A 21,957-nucleotide genomic window follows, 5' to 3' on the forward strand; every position below is an offset into this window, starting at 1 on the left:
ATAGAGCCAAAATCACTCCAGGGCTTGCGGCAGCGAGACCCTACCGCAGGGTCTCCATCGCAAGCCCGATGGTCGCGATGATCTTGACCATCGCGACCATCATCATGGACGCTCGCATAGCTGTGGGTGACCAGGAGGTCAGGTCCAGGAGGACGCTCCATTTTCATGGAGGAGGGCCCTGATTCAGAGCGAGCGCTCTGGTCAGAGCGTTCTGCTCTGAATCAGGCCCACAGTTCCAAAACGGGTCAGACCCCTTTTCGACTGTGGCGCCGATCTGGGTTATTCACGGATCAGTGCAGTGGAACACTTCTCCCGGCTTGACATCAAGCACCGAGAAACACAGAAGTCCCCATGCTGTAGACGAGACCTGGGTTGGATGACCTGGGTTACCCGTGTACACTGCAGGGTTACAAGGGTTGTTCCCATTTTAAACCCTGCAAGCTACCTGGGATGGATTGCCGGGACACTCAACCTTGAAATCCAACCCTTTCCCCTTTTACACCTAGCAGCAACCTGGGGTAACCCTGCAATAACCCAGTTTTTAGCTGTGATATTAAAGGGGTACCACTATTAGCAAACTGGAGCATTGGGCGTTTTCCTGTAATTGTTACTGTAACCTCCTGGTAACACTTGCTTTTGGCATACTTGCCTTCTTCTTAAAAAGCTTTTCAGGTAGATTTCGAAAGGAACACCTATGAGCGCGTGGTAAAGTAGGTGTACTGCTACATCTGAGAGGTGTGTCATAAAATTGATTGACATCCAAATGTAAATAATCCCAAAGCAGTTAGTAAGTTCAACTTGTTGACGAAAACACACTGATACTTGTCAGAAAGTCATGTAGTCATATGGATCATTGTGCCTTCTACCCAATGCAGGGAATGATACTAATGATCCCATTTGAATGTATGCATCTATTTTTTTTATATATAACAGCTACATGATGGTGGTAAGGTGCAATCAGGGAGATTGCTAGACTCTTCAGGGAGTCAGGGATATTGCTACTCTTCCAGGGAGTCTCTTTTACAATCAGGGAGAATTGGCAAGTATGGCCTATAGCAATAAATAACTTGTTCTGGGCTCAGCAGTGTTGTGCTTAGAAGGAACCTTTAAACCCCTCTCCATTCTAAGAGGCATATTTAATAAATATATTTTGTGGGAGATCCCATTAAAAGACCCATTCATGGGGGATCCCCACTAAATCTAAGCATCCTTAGGATGTAGCAAGGAGGGACCATGGCAGATAGCTCCAACATCTGCTGCGGCCCCTTCACCATATATGCCTACTTTTGAAAAAGCATTTCAGGGAGATTTTGACAGCAACACCTATGAGCGCGGAGGTACAGTGGGCGTGTACTGCTACATCTGAGAGGCGTGTCATAAAATTGACTTACATCCAAATGTAAACGATTCCCAAAGTTGTTAGCAAGATCTATTTGTTGATGAAAACATACTGATACTTTTCATAAAATGCATGTAGCCATTGTGCCTTATAACTAATACAGGGAAATGATACTAATGATCCCATTTCAATGTATATATCTAATATAATATGGGGTAAGGTGCAATCAAGGAGATTGCTAGGGGGTAAATTTATTAAGATGGGAGTTCTATTAAGAAGTGATGTTGCCCATAGCAACCAATCAGATTCTACTTCTCATTTATCTAGCACCTTCTAGAAGATAATACCTGGAATCTGATTGGTTTTTATGGGCAGCATCACTTCTTAATAGAACTCCCATCTTAGTAAATTTGCCCCCTAGACTCTTCAGGGAGTCAGGGAGATTGCTACTATTTAAGGGAGTCTCCCTGACAATCAGGGAGGGTTAGCAAGTATGCAAGGCCTGGAAAGCCCATACCCAAGAGCAAAATGATAGCAATAGTTACACTAAGAATCCACTGCAGTACAGTATAACTCTCCTGGCCAACGGAAACAGTGGAAAATGGTTTCTAGAGGCACAGGAGCCTTCATATTAGGGGACTATGGGCCTGATTCAGAGCTGGACGCTCTGAACGCTCCTACCTGTTTTAGGAGCGTCCTCATGGACGCTCGCATAACTGTGGGTTACCACTCACAGCTTATGCGAGCGTCCATGATGATGGTCGCGATGGTCAAGACCATCGCGACCATCGGGCTTGCGATGGAGACCCTGCGGTAGGGTCTCGCTGCCGCAAGCCCTGGAGTGATTTTGGCTCTATCAGAGCCAAAATCACTCCCACTGACATCACTAGTGATGTCAGTGGGGCCGGCTTCAGACGGTAGGCGTTCCCATGGGAATGCCTCCGTCTGGCAGGCACGCCCCCGGCACGCCCACCAAAGGGGGCGTGCTGTCAATCAACATCGACAGCACGCCCCCTTTGGTGCCAGACCCGGAGTGATGGAGAGCCTGTCGCTCACCGGGTCACACGCATGCGCACGACGGAGCTCCCTCCATCGTGCGCATGCGCAGTTGGGGAACATCGACCCACTTGCGAGCGTACTGCCGCTCACAAGAGGGTCTGAATGACCCCCTATGGTCAGAGGAAGTTTAAGAGAGGAGAGGGCTTGTGTACAGGAGAGGAGAGGTCCTTTGTACAGGCTCTGTGCTGGCCCACTGCTGTCTGGAAGCACAGTGCCAAAGTCTAATTGCACAAGCGCAGATCTCCGGGAACATGGCTGCTGTTCTGCAGTGCTGGCCAAGAAAGCACACTGGAGAGGTAAGTCTAATTACGGGTACAGAATGTGCATGTGTGGGCCCCCTGGACCCAGAGGCCCATGTACATCGCACACACTGCACCCATTTAAGATGCGCCAATGACTCTTGTGCACTGCACACCGTGCACCCATTGTAAATACTCCACTATCACCGAGGGTAATATAAACTTGCTACCATTTCTTATTGTGATCCATTGCAACTAATAGCTTAACAGACACTTCAAGGACTCATTCACATCATCTGCTTTGTTTGTGCTTTTCATTATTATTAAATGCATAAAAAGTGCATTATATGTAAGACATATCAGGGTAAATGGTGTTGTTCCCACAAAAGTTTTAAAGCAATATTTAAAAAGTTTAGAATGTGGTGCAACCTATTTCCTATGTGCTAATGTGTAGTACCAGTACAATGGAATGCATTGATAAAAAGTGCAATGCAGGAAAAGCACATAAAAACATTAAATATATATCATTTAAAACACATCTACACCTTGGGCCAAATGTAATAGGATGAGAGTTTAAAAAATGTGAGAAAAAACTCTCACCCTGTTACATTTGGCCTCTTGTATTAGTTCAATAGTGTTTTACCAATGTTCTTTGTATACCTGTGAACATAGAATTCTGACTTTTAAATCTCAAAATTCAGATTTGGATTGAAGATGTTTTGATCCAGAAATTGTATTATTATTATTACTGTTATTATTATTATTATTATTATTATTGTTATTATTATTACTATTATTATTATTATTATTACTGTTATTATTATTATTATTATTATTACTGTTATTATTGTAAACCCAGAGTTCATTCATACAGAATATTGGTTTGTTATGAGTGTCATGAGTTATTTGGAAGGATCGCGGGTAGTGCAATGCATTGAAGTGTCTTAAGGAGCGTACACACTAGACCATATGCTCCCTGAGCGATATCGTCTAGTGTGTCCCCGGCAGGATGTGCTCAATGTTGTTCATGACATTGAGCACGCCCGCTGAACGATATCGTTAACGATATCATTCAGCGCTGGGCTCTCTTCCCCATTCCCCAACATGCAGCAACCTGACAATATCGTCAGGTTGGCCTGCATGTTTACCCGATGAACAATAATGACGAACGACCCGCGGGAACGCGCATCGTTGTTATCGTTCATCATTTTGGTGTTAAAAATGGACGATAAAGTGGACGACTGAATGATAACGATATTGTTATTGTTCAGTCATCCACTTTAATCGCCCAGTGTGTACGCACCTTAAATTGTTCATATCCCTACATGTTGCCTTTATTTGGTTATGTCAGGGGTATGCTGGGAAATATAAACACAGCTTTAGTGTGGTGCTGATGCACATGTGAATAGTGCACTGTATTTGGGTTTTCCTTTATATATTGCATTAATGTTGATGTCCTTGGATAAGGACAAGTGCTACCACTAGGTAAATCTAGATGCATGCCTTGGGTACTAGGGTATAGGGGTGCCTAAAACACTAATGAAGTGACATATTATCATTAATTATATATCTTGTGACTATGGATCCTCTTAGCTGCGTACCATTGGCTGACGGAAGGGAATTAGAGTGTTGGTTTTCCATATTTATTGTGACATGTGTGGCTCTTCGCAATGATGTCACAGCTCACCTCCACACTCTCAAGAATATAACATGCTGTCACCACTCTGCACTATTTAATAAGTAGGGGTTTGGCTCTGCGGCAGGACATCCTGGGTGCTCAAAACTCTGGCACCCATCTTGCTTTGGATCCTGTTCAGTCATCACTACAGAGGATATATATCACTAAGTAATACCACTGTAGGTTACTTTTTTCTGTGGCAAACCAAATGATTTTCTATGTAAAGCTATAACGATAGTCAGTGCATTTGGAGGCCCTTTTTGGGTTGCATTCCCTACTTATTGTCATGATTTGAGTGGCTCTGCATTCTACTTTCTCAGGAGAATGCTACAGTGCACATTATGTAATTAAATAGGGAGCAAAGTATAGTTTTTCATCTAGCGTTTCCTAATTTTGATTATTAAAAAATGAGAGTGACAGTCACTGAGTTTTGGAGGTTGCATCTTTCATTGCTTTTATTTTTTTTTGTTTTATTTTGCTAAATTATCTGAAGTCAGGAGAAATCAATGGTATCTGACATTTGGTGATGGAAAACAGTTTGACGTGTGTGGTATAAAAAGTCCACAATCAGAATGTTGACATGGACATAATATTGACATTGCCAGAATTTCGACATCTGAAATCAGCATTTTTCCATTGACTTGTCAACTAACCCTAATCGCAACCTAACCCTAACCTCAACCAAACCCTGACCTAATCCTAACCACAACCTAACCACAACCGCGACCTAACCCTAAAAGTGTCTGTCGAAAATCTGTCAGTGTCGACATTGTAGACATTCTGAATTGTGACATTCAGACCATGTCAACATTCTTGTGTCGGCATCCTGAGTGTCAGCATGCTGAACGGATACCCTGTATAACTATACCATATGTGTGACAACTCACAGATATGTCAATGTGATTTGAATAATGAGTAGTTAATATTGAAAAACCATCCTACTGAATGATCTGAGTGTGAGAGGATGAGAGTATAAAGTAAAAAAGGAATGTATTAATGTTGAAGGGAAGGTAGATTTATGATGTTGGATATGAGTATTCTCTTACAGCTAGATAATATCCTATATGAAGCCCAATGAAAATGATAGCTGTGGTTACCTTGTGTGGTCCAGATAGATTGTCCTCCGTCAGTCAGTCTATCCAACACGCAGCAATCAGATTAAACTATGGTGGGATTTGTTTTTGTTGCAATTATGCTGCTTTTAGACAGGAACACTATTGTATTGAAAATCACCCACTGGTCTGAATATCTTCCAGGACACACTCCCTCTGACCTTTGCCCAGGGCATACTCTTCCAGGTATTTACCTAACCATGCTAATGGAAATTACAGCCTGTTGTTACAGCACTTCCCCCTTACTTGTTCTCCTATGTCACCTATCCACTGTTCTAAGCAAACACTGTTAGCCCTACAGTACACTGTCAATTACACAAAAATGCCATACGTCCTTATCTGTTCCTCTATTAGTCCATTCCTTGCCAACTGGTCCCTTTATTAGCCAAGTAGTGCATTGTGAAAAGTCTTCTTGTGTCAGCAGTCTTTTCTTATATGCTATGACCCAACAGTTTGCTGTTTTTCCTGTACTGTCTTCAATACTTTTTTAGCAAGTGCTCAGATAGTGTCACCATTCCCAGGGTGTCTGTTGAACTTTGACTGTGATTAAAGCTTGGCAAGAACAATAATGCAATTTCTTGTTAACAAATTTATTATTGAACAACCTACATTGAGACTTTCTGTTAATTATTCACCAATACAGTAAATAATAAATAGGCTAGTTAAGACAACTCATATTGTGTACACTTTAATCTGTGCATATATGCCTCATTTACAAAACTTGCACTTTGACCGTGGCATTTAAAGGCTGAAGAAAGAGTGAGCAATGTAATGAGAAAATCATTATTTGCTAGTTAGGTTGCCTGTCATAGTTATGTTGTTACAGCATGAGATAAATAATGGGAAAGGAATCCTTGTAATGAGAAGCCACTGCCACTGAAGCCAGTGCATAGACTGACTGGCTTACTGGGGGTGGCAGATTTTATTCAGCCCCTAGGTAAAATTTGCATTTAGTGGTAACTGCCAATCTGCGATTTAGGTCAGCGTCAGCAGAACAAGGAATCGTGGCTAAGGTGTATGGGATTCTCACGGCTTCGGCCCAAAATGTATTGTTGAGATTTTAATCATTCAGCATAGCTCGCCTTTTCTCAATCAGCATAGCTCGCCTTTTCCCAATCGTCTTTTCCCAATCAGCATAGCTCGCCTTTCCCCAATCAGCATAGCTTGCCTTTTCCCAATTGTCATTTCCCATTCAGCATAGCTCGTCTTTTCCCAATCAGCTAACGATACTGGATCAGAACCTCTATACACTCCTTCCTATACCTTCTAATATCCTGCCTATACCTTCTAATATCCTGCCTATACCTTCTAAGGATGACACTAATTTGCGTACACAGTCATACGGTAAATAAAGACTTAAGACCTGGAATCTGTGGTTCCAAAGCACAAAGTATTATTCAAGTAAAAGTACAGTCAGTTACACGCTATTGATCCAGACACAATTCGGTGCAAAGGAATTATACAGACCCAAGTACAGTAAACATGCACATCGCTTCCGGACCAGATGTTAGGCATCAGCAAGAAACCCCTCGTCTATCAGCATTCAGTACGAACACTAAAGACCCAGTGTTGGAGCACACATATTTATACCCCCCAGGAATAGACAACACTATAGAGAAGTTTGTTGCTGATGGTATTGGTTCCCAAGGGGGATACATCTGTTACAGAGCATTTAACAGGCTGATTCAAATAGACACAATCCAACCTCCAACAACTGAGGGTCCCTAGATTCCCGCCACATGCAACATGCTAACAGTTATTCATATCATATACATTTTGTTGCTTGAAGCCTCTGCGGTCCATAAGTTGAGAATGCATGATGCGATCTCCCCACCGTTAATACCGGAATACTGTGGAAAGAGAACACATCAGTACAAAACCAAACACGGCTTACTTATCATGTATAAAACCTTAGTTACCAAACAATCTTTATTTCATAGCATTTATACTAAATGAACAAACTTAAATCTTATACCTTAGAGCTTATGAAACCTTGTATGTAGATATGTAATGTGTGAGTATGCGGGGTTTGATATAAGGATGCTAGTTAACTTGGTGCGGATGCGTGCGCATTTAGCTACTAAATGGTGTTTTATCTTAAGCATTCGCTAATATGCGACTAGTTAACAGCGCAATTGTGCGTATTACTGTGTGTGTGAGAAATGAGGAAAGATGCAATCGCATGGTGCTAATAGTAATCTCGCCATATATACTTTATTCTGAGTTTATCTAAAATGGTGCTGGGGCGGCCATTCGCAAAATGGTGTCTTGCGATTTAATTTCCAAGATGGCGTTTTGCGGCCAGTCGCAAGATGGCGTCACCGCGATTCAATTTTAAACTGATCTTGTCTCAGCCAATTATCCAGCTTTGACAGTCCACCCTTTGATAGCAAACAACATGCTATCACAATCTGATTTTAAAATACATATTTAGGGTTACATTTATATACTATTTTGTGTTATTATGGGATGGCACAAGGTGGTTCTTAATCCATCAATAATGTGTCTCTGGGTGGGGACATAAAACTACTATTATACGCACACCGCGGATCTTGGAAGATCATGTGAAAGGTGTGTGCACCAGTCTTATAAAAGCAGTCTTGAAGGGGAATTTAGACTTTACATTATCTAATGTGTTTTTTTTTTTAAAAAATAACATTTCAATAATACATTCTGTGCATGTCTAAATATAATACATTAAATGATGGTATTTCCTAGTTCAGGGTTGTAATGCAGTTCTATATTTGCCTCAGTATTCATATTGTCATTACTGACCACCATCATAGTTTCGTTCTTGCATTTTACTCTATTTTTACATTTTCCACACTTCAACACAATAGGAACACACCGGACGCATATGCCAATTATTATGATGACAATTAGTATAAGGATCAAGAATTTGCCTATGCTAGCGATCACTTCCTGGACCCATTCCCCTAGACCTGAGAATCATTTTACTATGTTCAGCCATGAAACCCATCCTTCTATCTTTTCCCCTACTTCAGCCACTGAAGCGTCTTATGAAACTCCCATTTTAGCTGCAGAATTTCATCCATCTTTTGGTCTATCACCTCCTTGGGGTCGCTAGTATCATTGGTGATGTAGGTGCAACATTTTACTCCAAACTGGGTGGCTAACGTTACGCAATACCCTCCAGTAACAGCAGTTAAATAATTCAACACTAGCCTGTGTTGCACCAGTTCTTACTTGTACGCTTGCAATTCTCTCCCTGTATACCTGAATGTGTCATCGTACATCTCGGTGATATTATCTATCAATTTAGCAAGTTCCTGAATATACCTAAAATTTAATGTACCCCGAGCAATCCTGGTGGGATCCAATGCGACTAAAACTTGAAAGCCAGTTGTCTCACTGATTAACTGAGTGGCTTTATGCACATCACCAGGTATCATATTTCTTTTGCCTCTGTGTTCATATTGTGTGTGAAGATATGGTGATGGTGTGTTTTTATGTATACCAAGCATTTCAACATGTGTGAGGGTCATAACTTCTGGGACTACTCTTCCCAGGTAACACAAACCTTTGGAACTTGGGGAGAGCCATTTATACGCTTTTCTTCCACATATGAAATATACATTATCAGGGAGAACATAAGGAATGGTATGCATCATTATCATTAAGCACATTTCCCTTGCAAACAATCCTATTTCTGGGTCTTCCATCTGGTACATGCAAGTTTCTGGCTGTATTATTTTAGCACAATAACCATTTGGCACCTTACCAATAATTTCTTTGGTGGAACTCGATGTATACCGATACCTAAAATGTTTCTCACCAGATTTAATTGAGCATAACAGATCATGGTTCATGGGCTCATTATCAGCTCTTTGTGAGAAGGTCATCATCTGATTATTTCCCGTCACTTCCCAACTGCTGGGTTTATTGGGGTTGGTTATGTTTAAACACAAAAGTGATCTATCTACTTGGAATTGATACAGTTTTAAATGAGGTGGTTTGGATGAGAGGAACTTTCCATCCAATGTTTTCCCTTTCTGTAATTCTAAAATTTCCGTGATATTCAGCGGAAATGGCACCAACCCTACATTATGCTGTCCCTGTGGCACATGTGAACACACCCAGCAATCAGTTTGATTTAACACTTTGCCTACCATTCTATGATAATCCTCTAAAGGATACCCACCGCAGTATGGGTTATATTTAGGTTGGCACCGTTGGATACAGTTGTCATCAACTAGGGACCCACATAGTTCACAAATACAGGAATCTTCAGACGATAAACCTCCACACCGTTCCCGAGTATCCGGAATGACAGATCTTTTAACAATAACTGTACTAAGATTGGTCAGACACTCCCCTGATTGGCATTGCACTCCTCCTGACTCCACTCCATCAGCACTGCCATCAGCTCCCATTTCCTCGATTGGTCTCCCATCACAGAAACTGGATATTCCCGAACCGACCAAGATGGTGAACACTCTAAAAGAGAATATGAAAATGAACACAGCAGGCCCGTCCATTGTCACAACAAGACCTGCAAGTTTCTTTTAGTTCAGGTATCTTACTACAACCTTATCAATCCTCCCTGAACAAGCTCGCGAGTGACAGGTCCACGCTATCAGCTTTGTCTCCGACTTGTTTCTCCACCGGTTGATTGACCTTTTTGCAGTAAATGGAATGGACCCAGGTATCTCTCTCGGCCACCTTCAAAGATGTAGTACTTGTCAGCAGCATCTGGTACGGACCTTCCACTGATCAGTCAAACAACCTGAACGCAAGAAATTTCTGATCATAACATATTCTCCTGGTTCAACATCATGACAGTTAGTTTCAGGCATATCATTAGACAACAATTTCAGTTTCTGCTGCTGTTGCTTTAACTGCTTACTCATTGATATAAGATACTTTACAGTTACCTCGTTGTTACCCTTAAGGTCTTCCTGTGGACTTATAATCAAATGAGGTTGTCTACCGAACAGTATTTCAAATGGGGACAGATTTAGAGGGGTCTAGGAGTGGTCCTTATGCTATGTAGGACCAAAGGCAACGCTTCTGGCCATCCTAGTCCAGTCTCTGCCATGATTTTACTTAACTTATTTTTAATAGTCCCATTCATCCTCTCTACCTTGGCACTGGCTTGCGGTCGGTAGGGGGTATGAAGTCGGCTATTAATACCCATCAGCTTACACATATTTTGAAAAACATCACCTGTGAAATGAGTACCCCCGTCACTCTCAATGATTTTAGGGATACTGTACCTGCATACAAATTCCTGAACTATTTTCTTGCCAGTAAATGCAGCAGTATTAGTGGCCGCTGGGTAGGCCTCAACCCAGTTAGAAAATACGTCAGTGCACACTAATACATACTTAAGGTTCCTGCAGGGTGGTAATTGGATGAAATCAATTTGTATCACCTGGAAAGGTCCATCAGTCGGTGGAATGTGGGACGGTTTGGTAGGGATTGCTTTCCCTATGTTTTTCCTCAAGCAGGTCAGACAGGACATTGCTATCTTTTCTGCTTGTGAAGAAAAGCCTGGTGCGCACCAGTATGCTCTCACCAACTTGCACATACCTTGTTTGCCCAGATGAGTCAGACCATGCGCTGCCTCAGCCAGGCTGGGGTAATATGCCTTAGGGGCTACTGGCTTACCTTGTCCGTCCTTCCAGAGCCCGGAGGACTCTTGCCCACATCCCTTGGACTTCCAAATGGATCTTTCCTGAATTGAACACAAATTTTGCATCTCAATTAATTTCAGCATATCAATTGTTTGGAAACACATAATTTTTTCAGTTGGAGAAAACATTTTTAACCCTGCTGCCCATTTTGCAGCTTCATCTGTTGTTGCCCAGTGACACCGGATCATCCTCACATGTATGGGCTTTGCATTTAATTACTGCCACAGCTTTGGGCAGTTGGATTACTTCTAAAAGATGTTTTATGTGTTGGGAATGTGCAACTGGTGTGCCTGCTGCTGCATAAACTTTCTCAGACGCCATAGAGCCCCAAAATCGCGCACCACCCCGACCGCATACCTCGAGTCAGCGTAAATGTTAGCAGATTTGCCTGCTGCCAGTTCACACGCTCTAGTTAGTGCTACTAACTCTGCCACCTGGGCTGAGTGAGGAGGACCAAGAGGCTTAGCTTCTATGAAGTCTGTGTCATTTACAACAGCATAAACTGTACATAATTAACCTGTGTCTGTTTGTCTATGACAACTCCCATCTGTATAAAAAGTCACATCCACATTCTCTAAAGGTGTGTCATGTATGTCAGGTCTAGCAGTAAAGGTCTGATTCAGATATGTCATACAATCGTGCGTATCATTATGTCTGCTGAACTCACATCCCGCCAGCAACTCCTCTCCTTCCACCCTTTGTACATCATGTTGTACATATGGTAAATACATTGCTGGATTCAGCGTGCTGCAACGTTTAACAGTAATGTTTGCAGGTGCGATTAGTGCTAGTTCCCATTTGGTAAACCTAGCCAAAGATATGTGTCTGGTTTGAGCTGAGTTCAACAGAGCAGATACAGCATGGGGAGTGTAGACAATCATATCATGACCCAATGCCACGTCCTCACTTTTACTCACCAATAGAGCGGTAGCTGCTACACTTCTCAAACAGGTGGGGAGTGATCTCGCCACAGTGTCCAATTGGGCACTGTAGTATGCTACGGGCCTACTGGCATCACCATGTTTTTGTGTAAGGACACCTGCAGCACAACAATCGGCTTCCGTACAATACAAATGAAAAGGTTTTTCATAATCAGGTATTCCCAATGCAGGAGCTTTTGTCAGACTATCCTTAAGATTAAGGAAAGCCTGCTCTGATTCCTCTGTGTGTACGACACGATCGGGCTTTGAGGAAGAGACTAATTCCTGTAAAGGTAAGGCCAAAATAGAGAAAACCTGGGATCCACATTTTACAGTATCCACACATTCCCAAGAAGGTACGAATTTGCTGTTGATTCTGCGGCAGTTCATGTTTTGTATGGCCTGGATTCTATCCATTGTAAGATGTCGTAAACCCTGGGTTAGGCAGTGTCCCAAATATTTTACTCTGGATTGGCACGGCTGTAGTTTGTCCTTAGTCACCTTGTGTCCTGTATGCGAGAGATGAAGTAACAAAAGTTTAGTATCATTTAAACATGACATAAACGAGTCAGAACATAGCAATAAATCATCCACATATTGAATTAGAACAGATCCATTGGCAGATTGAAAAGATTGTAAATAGTCTTGCAATGCCTGGGAGAAGATACTGGGGCTGTCTATGAAACCTTGGGGTAACCGTGTCCATATGTATTGTAAACCTCTGTATGTAAATGCGACTAGATACTGACAGCCAGGGTGGAGAGGTACAGAGAAGAAAGCAGAACAGAGGTCAATGACAGTGAAATGGGTTGCATTTGGTGGGATTTGCATCCGAATGACAGCTGGATTTGGCTCTATAGGGAATTGACTCTCTACCACCTTATTAACACCTCTAAGGTCTTGTACCAGCCTATAACCCCTCCCACCACTCTTTTTCACTGGAAAAATGGGACTGTTGGCTATACTAGCTGTACGAACTAAAATTCCCTGTTGCAATAATCGCTCAATTATTGGAAAAAACCCTAATTCTACCTCCTGTTTTAGTGGGTACTGGGGAATTTTTGGAGCTTGCCTACCGCCTTTTAAATTTACCATTACAGGGCTTATGTTTGCCATTAATCCAGTGTCCTGTCCATCCTTAGTCCAAAGGGAATCTGGAATTTGGGACAACATTTCATCTACCTGGGATGGATTTTCATTTAAACTTGTAGAGTGATACATTATCCTTTGGGGAGTGTTCAATATATACCACACCTCCTGTGCAACTCTCTCTGGGATATCTAAATATACACCATCAGGGGTGCAGTATATAACACATCCCATCTTACATAACAAGTCTCTATCCAGCAGGTTAGTAGGAACTGCAGCAGCCAGGAGGAAAGAATGCCTGGTATGCAACGGCCCAATAGTAACCTCTGTGGACTTTGTTAAAGGATAATGTTCCACTTTACCTGTTACATCCATTGTTGGTACTGTCTCATTGGTCACCTGTAAATTAACGGGAGATTTTATCACTGACCTGGTCACCCCTGTGTCTACAAGAAAAGGATATTCAGTACCAGCTATATCAACCATCATGACCGGTTCTTCCCTAGTACTTCCCGTTAACCTGACTATCTGTAGACTACAGGTATGACCTGACCCCTAGCATTGGCTACCATTCTCCAATAAAGCATTTATGGCCACAATTGGAGCTGGTGCCTGTTGGACATTTGCTGGTCTCTGTGCATATCCCTTATGGGGATATCCAGGTCTTCCCTGACTTGGGGTTCCTTCTCTTTTTACTGTACAGTTTCTACTTAAGTGTCCTGTTTGTTTACAGTTAAAACATGTTTGTGGATCGGGTGAAGACATGTGTTGTTGTGAGGTTTGAGCAGAGGGTAAAGGTGGTGGATATGGGTAAGGATAGGCAGGGTAAGGGTGTTGTGGGGGATATGAAGCTTATGAGTAGTATGGGACCTGTGGCTGTATCGGGTTAGTGGGATAGAGCTGTGATTTTTGTTGCGTAGGGTTAGTGAGGACATATACTTGTTCAGATGTAAGTGTGTGTGCAGGTGCAAGTGTGTCTGTTGGCTGTGATATTACCGTCATTCCCTCCAGAGCTTGGATACTGACAGCCATTAGGTTTTCACTCTGGGCTTCTCTCTTCTTTGAGATGTTTTTATCATGTTCAATGGCGGTTTCTATGAGGGTATCTATTGTGAGTCCCGGCCAGCCAGGCTGTGAGGTCTCTTTCAGACCGTCCACGAGTACCGTGACTATCATTCCCCTGTGGTGAGTGCTATCTTTAATATCTTCTATCCCAGTGTACTGGGTGTTAGCCTGCAGAGCCCGGTCGCAATAATCTTCTGCAGTTTCACTTTCCTTTTGCTTAATGGTGAAAATCTTGTTCCAGTTAACTACTACTGGAAAATATATACCCAATTGAGTTACAATGCGGGAAATGTTACCTTGGTTTACTTGGTCTATTAAGGGAACATCACCATCCAATACACAATTCATGATAAATTTTGTCACGTCAGTATTGCGTGGTAGACAGGCCCTTAACACCACGCGCCAATCTTTATTAGTGGGCTCATGTGAACTACCCAAATTTCTCAAAAATCTTTGACATTTGGCTAGTTCCTTTTCGGGATTGGGGAAATCATTTATGATGGAATTTAGTTCTGCTCTTGTCCAAGGACAATGCATTACTACTTCCCTCGTGGGATCTACACCGTTCGCATTTGCATTTCCATTTGGAACGGTTATTGTCGGAATGGGATGCAGACCGGAAACGCTGCTACCTTTGACCTGGTTACCTGGCTGGGGGTTTAATCTGCTACTGCTACGTATGGTATGAACAACTTCCTCTACGGGTGCAGAGGGTGTTAACACTTCCCTTGCTGTTACCGATGGAGTTGGCGGCACCACTCGTGATTGTGGTGATGCAGCATCTATCATTTGCACAGCATGGGAAATGGCAGACATTACAATAGGCTCATCATCCACATCATAAACATTTTCTTTATGGTTGCTTAAGAGAGGGGGTACAAATTGCTTGTTACATTTTTATGAGTATTTTTGGTAACTGTACTTGCACCTCCATCCACATAAGGTGGGGGAGGTGAGCGTGAACTGCTGGCAATACTCTCCACAACGCCACCTTGCCGCACATGTGCGCCATTTTGCGGCTCGCCCGTATTGCAATATAGCATCGTGGATGTATTCTCTGGCAATGTGCTCGCGACGCTAGTTTGCATTGCTTGCACATTTTTAAGCCACACATCCCCTTTATGCTGCCACAGTTTTAAATATTCATAATATTTAACCTTTTTCTCTCGGGAGCGCATCAGACTGATGTGATCCCGGACATTATCTAATACATTTTTATCAAAACTACCAATTCTGGGAAACGGTCTCACACTCTTCATCGTCATTTTAAACCATACATCACAATACCTTATCGCTTAAGTACCGTACTTAGTATGCATAATACGATGAGCCGATCCGATCGGTGCCTCCATTAGCAGCACATCATTGTCTAACATCTCTACTGTTTGCGCGGCTCCCATTCTGAGACAAACTCCTATGCTTTTCAAAGAAGATTTAAACTGGTGAAAGACAATCAAGATACTTTCACTTACCTGTGGATGATTTAAGTCGGCGGCACCCACACACCTGGATAAGATTTGAAAAAGGCAACTTCCCCACCCGGATAAGATTTAGTAAGGCAACTTCCACACCTATGGAAGTTTGTATGTCGGCTACTTCCATGCACCTCTCTACAACAATGACAACATGTACACCTGCTACTGTGTATAGAACGGTTAAGCTGATTACCGAGCGACTAGCACTTAGCCCTTAAAGGTCATACAGTACCTTTAACTGTAGGGAACAAACTACCCCTCCCAACAAAACACTCACTGTTACAAACTTTTTCCTGCGCAGAAAAATACACATTAACCCAGATATTGATAACAATTGAAAAAATGTAAACCTCAACGGATTTATTTAAACATGTGACAGCACAACCAGAAGTACGTATACGCTATTGTGCGACCAGTCGCATACACAATAATGTGACTACCACACAACCGTATGACAACCTTTAGCTACGTACACAAAAGTGCATCTTTGCTGTGCGCAAACCTGCGACTCAACCGCGTACTCAATACTGCGGCACCCCTGTAAACGTAAGGTTCTATCAACAGAGGTAGACAAACTTTTTCCTCTCTTGTCCCTGGATTCTAGTCAGCTTCCTTGATTCATACGGAAATGGATAGCGATCTTTCAGCACAAAGCGGTTGCAGGTAAACCCTGCATGTGGCCACTCCACCCTTTGCTGAAATATCGATAGACATATGTACCATGTGAGCAGGTAAGTGACTTCACTACGAGCCCCCATCTAACGATTCTGGAATAGAACCTCTATACACTCCTTCCTATACATTCTAATATCCTGCCTATACCTTCAAAGGATGACACTAATTTGCGTACGCAGTCATACGGTAAATAAAGACTTAAGACCTGGAATCTGTGGTTCCAAAGCAAAAAGTATTATTCAAGTAAAAGTCGAATCAGTTACACGCTATTGCTCCAGACACAATTCGGTGCAAAGGAATTATACAGACCCAAGTACAGTATACATACGCAGCGCTTCCGGACCAGATGTTAGGCATCAGCAAGAAACCCCTCGTCTATCAGCATTCAGCACGAACAATAAAGACCCAGTGTTGGAGCACACATATTTATACCCCCCAGGAATAGACAACACTATAGAGAAGTTTGTTACTGATGCTATTGGTTCCCAAGGGGGATGCATCTGTTACAGAGCATTTAACAGGCTGATTCAAATAGACACAACCCAGCCTTCAACAACTGAGGGTCCCTAGATTCCCGCCACAGGCAACATCCTAACAGTTATTCATATCATATACATTTTGTTGCTTGAAGCCTCTGCGGTCCATAAGTTGAGAATGCATGATGCGATCTCCCCACCGATAATACCGGAATACTGTGGGAAGAGTATGCATCAGTACAAAACCAAACACGGCTTACTTATCATATATAAAACCTTAGTTACCAAACAATCTTTATTTCATAGCATTTTTACTAAATGAGCAAACTTAAATCTTTTACCTTAGAGCTTATGAAACCTTGTATGTAGATATGTAATGTGTGAGTATGCGGGGTTTGATATAAGGATGCTAGTTAACTTGGTGCGGATGCGTGTGCATTTAGCTACTAAACGTTGTTTTATCTTATGCATTCGCTAATATGTGACTAGTTAACAGCGCAATTATGCGTATTACTGTGTGTGTGAGAAATGAGGAAAGAAGCAATCGCATGGTGCTAATAGTAATCTCGCCATATGTACTTAATTGTGAGTTTATCTAAAAGGGCGCTGGGTCGGCCATTCGCAAAATGGCATCTTGCGATTTCATTTCCAAGATGGTGACTTGCGGCCAGCTGCAAAATGGTGTCGCCGCGATTCAATTTTAAACTGATCTTGTCTCAGCCAATTATCCAGCTTCGACACAGCATAGCTCACCTTTTCCCAACCAGCATAGCTCGCCTTTTCTCAATCAGCATAGTTTGCCTTTTCCCAATCATCTTTTCCCCGTCAGCAAAGCTCACTTTTTCTCAATAAGCATAGCTCACCTTTTCTCAATCTGCATAGCGCGCCTTCTCCCAATCGCATTTTCCCAATCAGCATAGCTCGCCCTCTTTTCCCAATCAGCATAGCTCACCTTTTCTCAATCAGCATAGTTCGCCTTTTCTCAATCAGCATAGCTCGCCTTTTCCCAATCGTCTTTTCCCAATCAGCAAAGCTCGCCTTTTCCTAATCAGCAATTCTTGCCTTTTCTCAATCAGCATAGCTCGCCTTTTCCCAATCAGCATAGCTCACCTTTTCTCAATCAGCATAGCTTACCTTTTCTCAATCTACATAGCGCACCTTTTCCCAATCGTCTTTTCCCAATCAACATAGCCCGCTTTTACCCAATTGGGTTTTCCCAATTAGCATAGCTTGCCTTTTCTCAATCAGCATAGCTCGCCTTTTCCCAATCAGCATAGCTCTCCTTTTCCCAATCGTCTTTTCCCAATCAGCATAGCTCGCCTTTTCTCAATCAGCATAGCTCGCCTTTTCTCAATCACAATAGCTCGCCTTTTCCCAATCAGCATAGTTCGCCTTTTCCCAATTGACTTTGACCAATCAGCAAACTTGACTTTTCTCTAACAGTATAGCATGCCTTTTCCCAATCAGCATAGCTCGACTTTTCTCAATCATCTTTTCCTAATCAGCATAGCTCGTCTTTTCCCAATCAGCAAAGCTCGCCTTTTCCTAATCAGCAATTCTTGCCTTTTCTCAATCAGCATAGCTCGCCTTTTCCCAATCAGCATAGCTCACCTTTTCTCAATCAGCATAGCTTACCTTTTCTCAATCTACATAGCGCACCTTTTCCCAATCGTCTTTTCCCAATCAACATAGCCCGCTTTTACCCAATTGGGTTTTCCCAATTAGCATAGCTTGCCTTTTCTCAATCAGCATAGCTCGCCTTTTCCCAATCAGCATAGCTCTCCTTTTCCCAATCGTCTTTTCCCAATCAGCATAGCTCGCCTTTTCTCAATCAGCATAGCTCGCCTTTTCTCAATCACAATAGCTCGCCTTTTCCCAATCAGCATAGTTCGCCTTTTCCCAATTGACTTTGACCAATCAGCAAACTTGACTTTTCTCAAACAGTATAGCATGCCTTTTCCCAATCAGCATAGCTCGACTTTTCTCAATCGTCTTTTCCTAATCAGCATAGCTCGTCTTTTCCCAATCAGCAAAGCTCGCCTTTTCCTAATCAGCAATTCTTGCCTTTTCTCAAACAGCATAGCTCGCCTTTTCCCAATCAGCATAGCTCACCTTTTCTCAATCAGCATAGCTTACCTTTTCTCAATCTACATAGCGCACCTTTTCACAATCGTCTTTTCCCAATCAACATAGCCCGCTTTTACCCAATTGGGTTTTCCCAATCAGCATAGCTCGCCTTTTCTCAATCAGCATAGCTCGCCTTTTCCCAATCGTCTTTTCCCAATCAGCATAGCTCGCCTTTTCTCAATCAGCATAGCTCGCCTTTTCTCAATCACAATAGCTCGCCTTTTCCCAATCAGCATAGTTCGCCTTTTCCCAATTGACTTTGACCAATCAGCAAACTTGACTTTTCTCAAACAGTATAGCATGCCTTTTTCCCAATCAGCATAGCTCGACTTTTCTCAATCGTCTTTTCCTAATCAGCATAGCTCGTCTTTTCCCAATCAGCATAGCTCGCCTTTTCTCAATCAACATAGCTTGCCTTTTCACAAATAGCTTTTCTCGTAGCACACTTTTTCCCAAACAGCATAGCTTGACTTTTCCCTATCAGCATAGCTCACCATTTTTACTGTCACCATAGCTTGCCTTTCCCAATCAACAAAGCTCGCCATTTCCCAATTGTCTTTTCCCTATCAGCATAGCTCATCTTTTCCCAATCAGCATAGCTTGCCTTTTCTCAAACAACAAAGCTCACCTTTTCTAAATCAGCTTTTCTCTCTGCATAGTGCGCCTTCTCCCAATCGTCATTTCCCAATCAGCATAGCTCGCCTTTACCTAATTGACTTTTCCCAATCAGCATAGCTCGCCTTTTATCAATCAGCATAGCTCGCCTTTTCCCAATCATCTTTTCCCAGTCAGCATAGCTCACCTTTTCTCAATAAGCATAGCTCGCCTTTTCTCAATCTGCATGCATAGTGCGCCTTCTCCCAATCATCTTTTCCCAATCAGCATAGCTCACCTTTTCTCGATCAGCATAGCTTGCCTTTTCTCAATCAGCATAGCTCGCCTTTGCCATATCGTCTTTTCCCAATCAGCATAGCTCACCTTTTCTCAATCAGCATAACTAGCCTTTTCTCAATCTACATAGCGTGCCTTTTCCCAATCGTGTTTTGCCAATCAACATAGCTTGCCTTTACGCAATTGGGTTTTCCCAATCAGTATAGCTCGCCATTTCTCAATCAGCATAGCTCGCCTTTTCCCAATCAGCATACCTCTCCTTTTCCCAATTGTCTTTTCCAAATCAGCATAGCTCACCTTTTCTCAATCAGCATAGCTCGCCTTTTCTCAATCAGCATAGTTTGCCTTTTCCCTATCATCTTTTCCCAATCAGCATAGCTCAATTTTTCTCAATAAGCATAGCTCGCCTTTTCTCAATCTGCATAGCGCGCCTTCTCCCAATCGTGTTTTCCCAGTCAGCATAGCTCGCCCTTACTCAATTGTCTTTTCCCAATCAGCATAGCACACCTTTTCTCAATCAGCATAGCTCGCATTTTCTCTATCAGCATAGCTCGCCTTTTCCCAATCGTCTTTTCCCAATCAGCAAAGCTCGTCTTTTCCCAATCAGCAATTCATACCTTTTCTCATTCAGCATAGCTCGCCTTTTCTCAATAAGCATAGCTCACCGTTCCTCAATCTGCATAGTGCGCCTTCTCCCAATCGTCATTTCCCAATCAGCATAGCTCGCCTTTACCTAATTGTCTTTTCCCAATCAGCATAGCTCACCTTTTCTCAATCAGCATAGCTCGCCTTTTCTCAATCAGCATAGTTTGCCTTTTCCAATCATATTTTCCCAGTCAGCATAGCTCACCTTTTCTCAATAAGCATAGCTCGCCTTTTCTCAATCTGCATAGCGCGCCTTCTCCCAATTGTCTTTTCCCAATCAGCATATCTCGCCCTTACACAATTGTCTTTTCCCAATCATTATAGCTCGCCTTTTCCCAATCAGCATAGCTCTCCTTTTCCCAATCGTCTTTTCCCAATCACCATAGCTCGCCTTTTCTCAATCAACATAGCTCGACTTTTCACAAATAGCTTTTCTCGTAGCTCACCTTTTCCCAAACAGCATAGCTTGACTTTTCCCAATCAGCGAAGCTCACCTTTTTTACAGTCACCATAGCTCGCCTTTTCCCAGTCTGCATAACTCTCCTTTCCCAATCAACAAAGCTCGCCATTTCCCAATTGTCTTTTCCCAATCAGCAAAGCTCATCTTTTCCCAATCAGCATAGCTTGCCTTTTCTCAAACAACAAAGCTCACCTTTTCTAAATCATCTTTCCTCTCAGCTTGCCTTTTCCCAATCAGCATAGCTCGCCTTTTCTCAAACAGCATAGCTCGCCTTTTCCCAATTGTATTTTCCCAATTAGCATAGGTCACCTTTTCACAATCAGCATAGCTTGCCTTTTCCCAATTAGCATTGCTCACCTTTTCTCAATAAGCATAGCTCGCCTTTTCCCAATTGTCTTTTCCCAATCAGCATAGCTCGCCATTTCCCAATTGTCTTTTCCCAATCAGCATAGCTCGCCTTTTCTCAATCAGCATAGCTCGACTTTTCCCAATCATCTTTTCCCAGTCAGCATAGCTCACCTTTTCTCAATAAGCATAGCTCGCCTTTTCTCAATCTGCATAGCGCGCGTTCTCCCAATCGTCTTTTCCCAATCAGCATAGCTCAGCTTTTCTCAATCTGCATAGCTATCCTTTTCTCAATCAACATAGCTCGCCTTTTCCTAATCGTCTTTTCCCAATCAGCATAGCTCACCTTTTCTCAATCAGCATAGCTAGCCTTTTCTCAATCAACATAGCTTGCCTTTACCCAATTGGGTTTTCCCAGTCAGTATAGTTCGCCTTTTCTCAATCAGCTTAGCTCGCCTTTTCCCAATCAGCATACCTCTCCTTTTCCCAATCGTCTTTTCCCAATCAGCATAGCTCACCTTTTCTCAATCAGCATAGCTCGCCTTTTCTCAATCAGCATAGTTTGCCTTTTCCCAATCATCTTTTTCCAATCAGCATAGCTCATCTTTTCTCAATAAGCATAGCTCGCCTTTTCTCAATCTGCATAGCGCGCCTTCTCCCAGTCGTCTTTTCCCAGTCAGCATAGCTCGCCCTTACTCAGTTGTC

At 42.6% G+C, this 21,957-nt stretch overlaps 1 protein-coding gene across 1 annotated transcript in view; it reads right to left on the bottom strand.

The window, feature by feature from the left end:
* The window catches only part of EPS8L3 (EPS8 signaling adaptor L3), a 166,183-nt gene extending 160,713 nt beyond the window's left edge, over positions 1-5,470 (bottom strand). Inside the window, exon 1 of the mRNA XM_088457304.1 lies at positions 5,413-5,470. The gene's annotated coding sequence lies outside the window, so the exon portion shown is untranslated. The remainder of the gene's footprint in view (positions 1-5,412) is intronic.
* Positions 5,471-21,957: the final 16,487 nt, after the last annotated feature.

The sequence above is a fragment of the Taudactylus pleione genome, unplaced genomic scaffold, assembly GCF_031769625.1.
Source record: "Taudactylus pleione unplaced genomic scaffold, aTauple2 ptg000755l, whole genome shotgun sequence".
In the NCBI taxonomy this organism is placed as follows: Eukaryota; Metazoa; Chordata; class Amphibia; order Anura; family Myobatrachidae; genus Taudactylus; species Taudactylus pleione.